This window comes from Mesocricetus auratus, unplaced genomic scaffold (assembly GCF_017639785.1).
Source record: "Mesocricetus auratus isolate SY011 unplaced genomic scaffold, BCM_Maur_2.0 Super-Scaffold_100010, whole genome shotgun sequence".
Lineage (NCBI taxonomy): Eukaryota > Metazoa > Chordata > Mammalia > Rodentia > Cricetidae > Mesocricetus > Mesocricetus auratus.
Window position 1 is genome coordinate 72,536,066 of NW_024429194.1, and position 11,982 is coordinate 72,548,047.

At 41.8% G+C, this 11,982-nt stretch overlaps 1 long non-coding RNA gene across 1 annotated transcript in view; it reads left to right on the forward strand.

Annotated features, from left to right (window-relative positions):
- The first annotated feature begins 2,492 nt into the window (after positions 1–2,492).
- The window catches only part of LOC110340383, a 26,075-nt gene continuing 16,585 nt past the window's right edge, over positions 2,493–11,982 (forward strand). Inside the window, exons 1-2 of the long non-coding RNA XR_002382177.2 lie at positions 2,493–2,598; positions 3,917–4,055. This is a non-coding gene — a long non-coding RNA (uncharacterized LOC110340383). The remainder of the gene's footprint in view (positions 2,599–3,916; positions 4,056–11,982) is intronic.

An 11,982-nucleotide genomic window follows, 5' to 3' on the forward strand; every position in this document is an offset into this window, starting at 1 on the left:
TCCATTGCAAAGTTGTACCGTGCTGCATTTTATTTCTCATTTGCAACTTCTTTGCCAGCAAAGTGTCCTTAGCTTCCATATCCACCCACCTGGGCTTTCTTTCAAGATAGATGTTTGTGCATTGTTTGATTTATCTTAATGTTGCCACAGAATTGTAATAGAGACATACTGGCTGAAACAGAGGATTTTTTGTATGCAAACTCATTTTCTTGTTAGTAGAAAAAAGACAATCTTAATGGTAAGACTTCCTTGTGGAAATATGGAGAAACGTGCAATTTAAGAATATGACATAATTGCTGATGCTATCTCAGTATGCTTCCTTCCCTACCGCCTCAGACCCAGAATCCATACTCTATTGTATGGGAAAACTTTGACATATTACAAAATGAGTTATAATCATTTGGATGGTTTTGTTGTGAAATTTGAAAGCACACTGAATAGCTATGACACCATCAGCTAATTATGTTCAATGGTTAGACTGAATTTAGAGGGATATTCCTTTATCTGGCTGTTGCTGTTTACGTTCTTCTGTTGTTTAGCTTGCCATCTGGCCAAACAGTAACATGCTGTGTGGTTAGGAAGCATGCATAGAAAGGTTGTGTCCTTACAGGCCAAAGGGAAGCTGGCACAGTGTTCTTCACATCTATCTATTTATTAATATTTGTATTGTTGTTAATTTTGGGGACAGAGTCTCACTTTTTAGCCTTGCTGGCCTGGAGCTTACCCGGTGTTGGCTGGCCTTGAACCCACACCCCAGACTTCCAGGACTGGTAGGACAAGTGAACCAGCGGGCCTAGCTCCTTCCGGCTTTCTTCATGCTACAGTCTTTTGCCTTAGGTCTCTTTTTGCTTTTGATGTTGTGCATGTCACACGGTGTGTTTTCTTGAAGCTACTGGGAGTTGATTCGTACTTCATGCTACCAAATGAACTAAGACACTTGTTTCGAGTGAAGAGCCTGGACAGAGAGAGCGTGAGAAAGAGGAGTCTCAAGCAGTGCTGTGCAGTAGAAGTACAAACCTCACATGTCATTGTAAAATTTCCAGTAAGCTACAAAAAGTTAAAATTTAGGATTATGTGCAGTTGAATGCAGTGTATACCAAATAGCATCATTTCAACTAGAAGTTATTGTAAAGATACTGTAATTTTTTGAATTATTGTAGGCTGTATTGATTCACATGGTGATGTCTCATCAGAGAGAGTTAATCTCTGTTTGGATTCATAAAACTTTATACTTAAAACATTGAACCCTGATCTACAGAGGCTCTGCAGTCAATGGTTCCTGCCACCCAAGGTTGGCCATGTGAGCTTGGTCTGGGAGGCTCACATGTCAGGAGAAGAGAACTGTCTTCTGAAGGTTGTCCTTTGATCTCTAGACACATGCCATGGTACTGACGTGTACATATAGACACACAGGTCAAACAAATGTAATAAAAAACTGGTTTGTCTACGTAGGTTGTTCCAAATATAGAAGCTTATCAAGTAGTAGTCTGGGTGTGAAAGCATAGTGTATATTCAGCCCCTCACCCGTTGTAGCCACATTTTAAAGGCTCCCATGGGTCACTGTATGTCTAGATCCAGGCTTCCCACTGGATCTTCCTCACTATAAAGTGGGGTTCTGTTGTGTTTGTCTTCTACTTTCCAGTGCCCACCTTCCACCAAGCTTTACTCTGCTCAGCTCAGGCAGTATAAGAAATTGCAAATAGTTGGGATTCATACTGAGAACTCATCACACGCGTGTTGGTAGGTTGAAAAGCAAAAAGGGAATACCGAAATAACAACAAAGTAGTTACACATTAATTTTCTAGTGTCTGTGACCAGACACCTGGCCGAAGAACTTACAGGAAGTGCCGTCTGCTTTGACTGACAGTCTTGCAGCTTCTGGTCTGTATTTTGGCTCAGAGATAATATTTTATCTCTGTATTTTGGGCAGCCGGGAGAATAAAGTATAGTTTTTATCAGCATATGAAGTGACAGGCAGAGGTCAGGGGTAGACACCCTCTGGAGCCTGTTCTACTCTCTCCCCTAACAACCTTTCCCTGTCAGCTCTACACCGAATGTACAGTATATGAGTTGTTGTCAGAGGGGACATTTCAAAATCAAACATGGCAGTTACTGCTCTTGGTAGTAGGGGACACCAAAGGAATGACAGAATCAGCTGCTAGGAGCCTACCCAAATTGTCCAGGTGATAGCTATCCATGTAACCACTGCAGAAAGCTCTGACTTAAGAGTTCCCTAGGAGGTCTCATGCTGGTCCCTGAGGCCACAGGTGGCCAGGTGATGGACAGGACTGGACAAATAGTAAAGAAATCATTTCTCCCTCCTCTCATGAATAGTTTGACAGTGTCTTGAACTGTTAGGACCTCAAAGGAAGACATCTTTTGGGCTCTATACTGGGATTCCAAAGCATGGACAGAAGGTGCAGAGCTGGGAGGAAACAGATGACCAGTTAGTAGATTGATGTTAAGATGCCCTCTCTTCTCACAGTAGCTCACCTACACAGATATCTTAGTTTCAAGGGCTCTGCCTGTGGTCTTCCCATCAGCCATGTGGAACCCACTTGGAACACTTTGGGAAGAAGCTGCCTGGGTTCACTAGAGGTAAGAGAACAACTCCAATTGTCTAGGACTAACCTACACCGGGCCCTGAATTTAGCTCAGTTTGAAATGTCACATGGGGTGGTGACTTTGGACTTGCTAGAGAGTTGTTAAGCGTGAGCCTCTGAAAAGGAATGTTTCGTTATGGCAGACTCTGTATGGCCAGTTCTACTTTCAGAGGTTAACATGATGTGTACAGATGGGATGCAGTGCTGGCTTATGTTCCTAGCCTCTGTGGATTTTTACCTCCCTACAAACAGGCACAAAGGGGGGCTATCCACCTTTGTGTGCTTCATTGGAAATGAGTTTTAAGTGTCTGTCACTGGAGTTAACACAAGAACTCTAAAAAGGTTTTTGGCCTACCTCCCATTTTTGCTGGGCAAGACTCTGGAGTAGCTGGGCTCTTTTCCAAGAAGAAGAGAAGTGGAGCTAGAGATGTCACTGAGAACCCAGCAACAATTGCGACACAATGGATGAACAGGTCAGGCCAAAGCGTGAGCAATGCTTTGCTCCCCCAGCCATATTGAAGGCAAGTGGTATTATTTTTGTGAGAAAGATACATTTGTAGACTCAATTCTGCATATGTTTGAACTCTTTCCAAAATGATATATTCATCAATGCTTAAACCATTTAGGAAGATCTGTTATGGGAGCCACATTAGTCATTTCCTGGCGATGTGATGTGTGTATGTTTGGGTTACAGTACAGTTCTTGGCTTCCTCTGCACACAGCAGTTGCAGCGAGTCTTTGAATTAGCATGAAATGACATGGTTTGTTTTGTTTATTAGACTTGGTCTTTACAAAGCTGGGGCTCATTGCTCCTGAGCCTGTGGTGAATGTTCAACTGTGATAGGCTGGAGGGAGAGAAAAAAGAAATCCCGATGATAGTTTTGACACTGGGTTTTTCATTAAAAAGGAACACAGCCAATTCCCCAGTCACCCTCCCTTCTTGCCACAAAGCAGAAATCAAGCTACTGCAAGAATTTACACAGGGTAAAACCCACTAAAGGGAGTCAGTCCTTTGTACCCGATTCTAGTGTGGGCCTTCCCACCCCAGCCTAGAAGGTAGAAAAACACAATTAGTCTCTTTGTAATTTCTGACACTGCCTATGATTATTTGTCAAATAAAGCAACAAAAGTGGGCTAGAATTTCCCCTTGTGGGTATGGAGGCACAGACTAGAGGGAGCCAATGATTGCACATCCTACATTATTTGACACCCAAGCTTTTGTGCTTTAATTTGAAATTCTCTAATTCCTGGAATCTCTTCCTTCAAGTAAGCCCTGGACAGATGTTTTATTATTTCTCTTCTCTCCCCTCTAGGGCTGTACATTTGGATAAAATATCAAAAACAGTGGCTGTTACCGTGTTCCCGTGCAAACCACTGGAGACAATCAGAGGAATATGACATGTTTAGGAGTCCCTGCCACTGTTGGGCCAGAACACTGGGATCTTCAGGCAGGTGGGTATAGACAGGCTCAGTGTGCACACATACTTTGCTGTGTTCCAAACAAAAGGCTACTGGAAGCAAATGACAAATGTTTGCAAAGAGTCTCAAGACAACCAGGGTTCTTTCTCCCTTTTCTCCTCCTTATCTGTAATTGTAGGATAAACGTTGAATCCAAGACACACTGATAATTTGTGCTTCAATATTTGGAGAGACTGTCTGGTTGGAAGTCACAGCCCCCAGAAAGCAGCCTTCTTTGCTTCTCATGTTTACAGTCTCTTTCCCAATCCCTCAGCTGTGATCACTGGAGACGGTATGCACGTTGACTAGATGCCGTTGACTAGAAGGCCCAAAGACCTGTTAGAAATGTATCCAGCGGATCAGAGATGCCTTTCCCCCATCGTATTTTCTTCTGTGTAACTTCCTAAATATATTTTGTTGTCTTTGTAACCCAGAATTTCTCAAACTCAGCAGGCTTGGAGTTTGGGACTCTGATTCTCCTGAGTGGTGTTCTGAAATTTGTAGGAAGTTTCCCAGCACCCCTGGCCTCAATCTTTTACTCTGAGCATATCTCCAGTTAGTATGCAGGGAGGTAGTGCTAAACATCCCCTTTGGGAAAAATAATCCCCTCTTGAAACCCATAGCCAAATTACAAGCCCCTTTCTTCCAGGCCAGCAAACTACTTTAACGATTTCAAATTGATATATAGAATTCCTCATTTTCTTTTGTATGCCAAGTATTCAGTTTTTAGTACTGACTAAGAAGGACCACATGCAGATATGAGTTTTCCTGCTTGAACTCTCCTGGGTGTCTATGGTGCTTGCTGTGTGCTGATAGTTACCATAGGTAGTAAGCTCATATCCGCTGTCACCTTCCTCAGATAGTGACTTTCTAGCAGTGGTTCTCAATCTTCCTAATACTGGGATCCTTTTATATAATACTGGGACCCTCATGTTGTGGTAACCTCCAACCATGAAATTATTCCGTTGCTACTTCATAACAGTAATGTTGCTACTGTTATGAGTCATAATGTAAATATCTGATATGCAGTATATCTGATAGTCAACCCCAAAGGGGTCATAACCCACAGGTTAGGAACCAATGCTTTATAGCATTGATACATAGCTGGTGGTCAGTAATACAAAGGACTGAAGGAACTGGTGCATTTTCCACATCACAACTCATCCAGAATTGTTGCATGATATTTGATCACAATGTGTGAAAGGCACCATTCTGACTGGTTTAATAAAGAGCTGAATGGCTAATACCTAACTAGGTAGGAGAGAATAGGCAGGACTTATGGGGAGAGAGATGAACTAGAGAAGAATCTAGGCATGTGAGAGATGCCAGGAAGATACAAAGGGAGTCAGACTTACAGAATGGAGGACGTGAAAAGCCACATGGCGCATGTAGATTAATAGAAACAGGTTAATTTAAGTTATAAGAGCTAGGTAGGAATATGCCTAAACTATAAAGGCCAGCTCTCATAATTAATAATAAGTCTCCCTGTCATTATTGGGGAATCTGACAGTCCCAAAGAATGTCTAACTACACAGAAATCAAGACTATTAATCAAATTCTTATAATAAGGTTCCTAATAAGACTCTATAATGGGTACTAGTCTGTCTTGGATATCCTGGGTGCCTATGATCTGCCTGTTACTGATGACATTGGGTTCTCAAAGAGAAAAAAGCTTTATTCCACAGTGGACTCCCAAGCAGGATGGGATTTCTGACAGATTGGCAGTGGTGACTTTACAGGAAGGGAGAGAAGTAGCTGCTTTCTGGGGGGTGAGAGAAGGGACAGCTTACTGTTCTTTTTTGTTGTATAGCCATCGGTCCTTTATAGGTCTTATGTTTCCTAGTGGGGAAAGTCACTGTATTGTGTCTGGGAGATTTGAACTTGTGAAGGTCAGAGATCATGGCAGACAAGCCAGCTCCCACTGTGTGTGTATGTTACTAGAAAGTGGCTTCTGAACCACCCTTGACTGGAATCTGGAAGGTTCTTCTGAAAGGTGACTTCAGAACTTCATTTGAAGACTTTGTGTCTGGGCCTATCTAGATGTCACCAATTTCACAGTCACATGCTTTATTGAGAGCAGAGGAGTTCTCCATCTGTGCAGAGAGGCTGAGGAACATGGCAGCTTGAGAGGAACATGGCTCTCTAGTCACAGCAAAGGTGGAAAGAACAAGACATATGGGCCTCAGATAGAAGGGAAGAAAGACAGGGAATTGTAAATAGAGACTTCTCATCTTGCCCACCAATTCCCAAATAACTTCTCTAAGGTTAAATATTAATTATAATTGTTTGGCCAATGGCTCAGGCATATTACTAACTAGCTTTCACAATTAAATTAACTCATTTAGTCCATAGTTAGTCCAACTCATGGCTTGTTACCTTACATCTTGCCTCTCCTTGTGGCTACATGGTGTCTCCCTGACTCCACCTCCCTTCTCTCCACATCTTTGTTTGATTTTCCACCTGACTCTATTCTGCCTGGGCATTGGCCAAGTCAGTTTTATTTGTCAACCAATAAAAACAACACATATTTACAGTATACAGATGAACATTCCCTTTTAATACTGGAAATAGATGAGACTTACTCATCTTCATACTTTGAGCCCAGTAAGGGCTGTGTGTTCTGAACTTATGCTTTGCAGAGCTGTGAGATAATGCATTTGAATGACTTTGATCAATCAAAGATTTGTACTAATCTTTAAGAGTGGTTATAGGAATTGGTGGATGTACATGGGTGATTGTTGTGTGGCTTTATAAAAACGGTCCAGACAACTTCCTGCACTGACTGTGCTCTTACTGACTTTGAAGTACAATGGTACTGATGGAAACACAAATTGATGTGTACCTGCCCATCCACTATTGCCTTTGTGGGAAGACATCTAGATTTGAAATTTACAAAGATAGAAATCAATAGACAAGCATTTCTAAATTTGGCAGTTTAGAGAGATGGTGGAATGATAGCCACAGAGGAGAGGTTTTTCTGAAGGATGCTGGAGTGTTTTGGCTATTGTGGATGTTTCTAGAGTGTTTCCAGAGAGTTATCTGATGGCCTCACAGTATGGTAGCACTCAAATGAAACCAAAGGAAAACTTCGTAGCCATGTATGTTCCAATTCTTTGCAATGCTTGCTGGTAGTGATCATGTGTATCAGTCTCTTTTTGGTTAATGTGACTAAATTACCATGACCCAAGTCAACTCATTGCACAAGAGTTTATTTAGCTTATGGTTCTGGGGACGAGATTCCATGGCAGTACCAAAAGCATGGAAGCAGGCAGCAGGAGCAGGAAGTTGGTTTGATCACATTTTCATCCACACACAGGCTACAGAAAAAGATAGTGAGAAGTAGGGTAAGTATCTAAACCCCAAACGCCTCCCCCCTCAACAGTGACATACTTCCTCCAGAAGGGGTATTGCACCTCCAAGGTGCTTTTTTTTCTTTTGGTTTTTCGAGACAGGGTTTCTCTGCATTGTTTTGGAGCCTGTCCTGGAACTTACTCTGTAGACCAACCTCCCAACCTCCAGCGTTCTATAAATTCCCAAACAGCACCACCAAATAGGGACCAAGTAGTTAGATACACATTTCTCATTCAAATCACAAGGTGGTACACATCAGGGAGTATCACTTTTTTTAAGCAGATTCAGAGACTGAATCTACTGAACTTTATCTGTATTTCTGACACATATATAAAGATCTTTCCTGATTTCCATCTCTGAGCACCCCATGACATTTCTGTGTGGGTTTTGAAGAGTCCTGATGGCAAGGAGAGAATGAATCATGGGACTTGTTAAGGGTGTTGAGGGAAACTTTACTCAAGGCAGATGCTGCAGTGTGGGCTTTGCAATGGGAGGAGACAGGCATAAACCCAGAGTTCAACAAGGAAACGGGAGGGCTTAATGGGTGGGAACACTGGGGCAGAAGGAAGATGGCAGCTAAGCTGACTTGATAGAATACTTGTTGAAGAAGGACTATTGTAATGAGGCGCTGACAGTGGCCTGAAGAGTTTGGTCATGTACTATAAGTAGGAGAGTTCTGCTAAAGTTTCTGAGCAGGACTCTTACAGCAGCAGGACTGAGCCAGCCAAGGATAGAGCCAGGGTTAGTTTCTAGAGGAGGAGAGACTCCTGGGGGTCCCTTGAAAAAGGCACTGCCTGATGATTGGAATTTGTTTCCAGAGGCCCACACGGTAGAAGAACTGACTCCTACAAGCTATTCTCTGACCTCCACGTATATACCACAGTGCATGCCACCCTGAGTGCCCTCCCACCCCCTGCAAATAAAATGTGGTAAAAAGAAAACCATGAGAAGGTAAAAAATAATTCATTGTGGAATTGAAATTTGAATATGAAAGATGGAGTGCTACTAAAGGATTCAAGAATTTTAATCCCTGATTCTTTTATCTTAGGAAAGTTAAGTTTTGATTTTCTTACAAACCCTATTTCTAGGCTGAGCTAATGGAGAGGCAGATTTGAAGAGGGGTTGAGAAGGTCTGTACATGCTGTTCTGTTGAGGTATTAGGGTGAGGGATGCCCAGAGCAAGGTCAGGATAGTGCCCGCAGTGTCCTGCATGCTCTGCTGTGTGGACAGTGAGAGGTGGATCTTGCGGCAGGTAAGCTCTCAACTGTTCTGGTGGCCATGGTGGTGATTTGCCAAATATTCTGCATCACGTGGCAGTGGCATCCAGATGGAATCTGGTCCCCTGGTCCCATTTCTGGAGACGGATGCATTTGATTAGCATCTACTGAGAATGTGCTATGTTGTCTAAGTGGCACATGTCACACTGCCTGAAGGGACAGCAGCTTGGCAGAGTTCCAATGGCCCAGCTGGGGACAGATGTCCTGATTTCAGGGTTCTGACTACTTTCTCACCTAATGAATCATCATTGAGACAGAATCACAGCATATATACTTTACAGTGGCTACATGATGCTTTTAAGAGGAATACCAACCTATTTACCAATATTCTCTGATATAGGAGGGTGATGAAGCTAATGCCATTTTCCTTAATTTTTTTCAGTAGTTCATTGAGAATTTCATATAATGTGTTTCAATTATATTCACTGTGCACCAACAGTTGCATATTCCCTTGCATACCTATTCAACATGTATCTCCCCCCCCCAAGTCTGGTAGAATTTGTGCTCCCCATAAATATGTTTTTTGATGGATGTCCTTTCATTGAGTCATGGTGGTTAACTTATCAGGGCCTACACTCTTAGAGAAAACTGACTCTCCCTCTTCCAGTGTTTATCAATTGCCAATAACTCCTTGGCTAGGGGTAAGACTTCATGTCCACATTCCCTCTCTGTGTTGGGATTTGTTTGGGCTCAATCTTCTTGCACAGGCCTTGTGAAAGCTGTCGGGATTGCTGTAAGTTTGCTGTCCCTTTGTTTTTTTTGGATACAGTGTCTACATATCACCCCCCCCGACCTCTGGCTCTTACAGTTTTTCTACTCTCTCTTCAGCAATGATTATTAAACCTTAGGTGGAGGGAGTGTGAGCTAGATATCCCATATATGGCCCCGCAATCTGCAGTCTCATTCTCTGTACCTTGGCCAGTTATGGATCTGTGTTAATCCCCACCTACTGCAAACACAAGCATCTCTAGTGAAGTTTGAGAGGTGTGCTGATCTGTGAGGGTAACAAGAAGCCGTTAGGAGTCAGTTTAATACTATGTCCGTTTGGCAGAATAGTAGGAGCAATTCTCTCTCCCCTGGAGCCTGTGAAGGGAAGGCTAGAACTCCCTGGTCTGCCCATTTCACCATCATTCTTTCCTTCTTCACTTGCTTTTGCCATCTCATGGAGTGTATGACAGAAGCCCTGAGGATCCTCCTATTGGCTATGAGAAAGGCAGCAATGGTGGTGGATGTGAGTATGGAAATTTTGGGATGGTCCACCTTGCTTCCAAGACTCTTTCAGTTAAAGTAAATACAAGCCAGGCCTGCTTCCATGCTCCCCATCTGCTGCTCTCCTGGCAGTTGCCACACCATTTGGTAGCCATCAATGACAGAATCAGCTACAGCGTGCAGAAGTGAACTGTGTGTAAAAGCTCTGTCTTCTCGCACTTGGGACTTGGGGCTCAAATTTGATAAAGATGAAGGCTCACTCAGTTCTCCGCCCAGAATGCAGTTAACTGGGCTACTGCTAGACATCAGAGATATTTATACTTCGTCCTTTCTCACAAAGTGTTTCTTCCAAGTTAATAAATTCCTAAAATTTCAACTCAACTATTGGGATCACTAGTGATGATTGATTCATGGTTCTATGCTAGACAAGGACCACCGATGTGCATTGCTTTTATGTTAATGAAGTTGTTTCCCCTAAGGAACTACAGCTAGGCAGAACTTCTTGCAGAGGTTGGTTAGGGAACTGTGGCCTTTGCTCCCGACTCCCCTTTTATTGCATGTGAGCATCTTTTTTGTAAATCAACTTTAAGTCCTGGAAATGTGTTATTGTTTGTTATGGTTATCTGAAAGTGCTAGGGTATCCAAGGAGGAAAAAAACCTGGCAAATAATTCTATTTGATTTTATCTCTTCTTTTGAGCCAAACATGTTATTTGCAAATAAAAGGCAAAGCAAACACAGTACAATCTATTCCTTATCACTAGTTTCTTGGGGGAAATTTATCTAACATTATTTTTCCTTTTTAGTATGCTTGCTGTAATCCATTTATTTTCCTTTCATTGCTTGCTCAGACTTTATTCTGGAACAGCACTCTTACCATGATTATGTTCTGGAATCCTCTGGGATCTCTAGCTAAATTGTGTGGAACACATGCTGCTGTAAGATTTCATTCAAATGTGTAAAGAATATGCAATTCTGTTCCTTCAATCCCCTTTAGTACATGAAGTATTTGGTGAGTTGCTGATATCTTTATTTAAACTTTTAAAAGCTTAGGCTATTACTTACTTTTTATGCATACGTTTGACACCTCTAGCCACTATTTTTAATTGGGTCTATTATATAAAGGAGGCTCCATGATTGCTTTGTGTCTTCCTGTTATGTCTGATTATATGAATATTCCTCAGTGAGTATTCACTTGAGATTCAGTGAGAAATAACTAAAGATTATAAATAATTGCTTTGATGGTTTGTAATGACATTAGGATCATTGGTAGTAGAGTCCATGATACCACCATACCCTAACACTTAGACAGAGCTGTCTAACTAGGCTCAAATGTTCATGTTGTGAATAATTATGGTGTCATAAAAACGACTTACTCAGATTTGTGCTCAGAATTCTTTGAAGAAATTGCAAATACATATTTATTGATAACATTTTAAAGGGATGTCTTCAGAAATCTGTCTCTCTGAATCCTTCTGTGTAGTGAGACAGTGAGCCCATGAGTATTGATAAAAACATACAGACTTTTCATAGTTTGGGCCTTTTTCTTCTATGATAGTTAAATATCTGGTCTATACCATTGAATTGTGATTCCTCTTTCCCATCTAGGCCTGTGATTCGAAGGTTTGGCTTTTTCATGGTGTCCCTCACTTCAACTGTTCCTCTCCAATGTTTTAAAATTGTCTGGGTCAAAAGCAAACACACTTAATAAAGCTACTCTGAACCACAGTGGGAGTGGTGTGTTTGTGTGGTGTGTCCATGTGTGTGCCCAGGACTGTATCCATACATTTATCATGGGGACATGTAAAGAACTAAGTTGTCATTAAAAGAATGAACAACTATGTTATAATTTAAAAATTGGCACAGTAGGAGAAAATTCTATTTAAGTAAAATTATGAATTAAAATATTTACCACATAACCATATTCTATTACCTTTTGCCTCCAGAGAAATTCACAATCCCAATAGTAGTTTTACAGATCTCAACTGGGCTTCAACCCTAGCTATACAGTAAATCCGGAATCCCAAAGACTCCCAGTCACTTACTTTATTCTGGGGTGAAATGGAAATTTTCATGAATCTCTGTA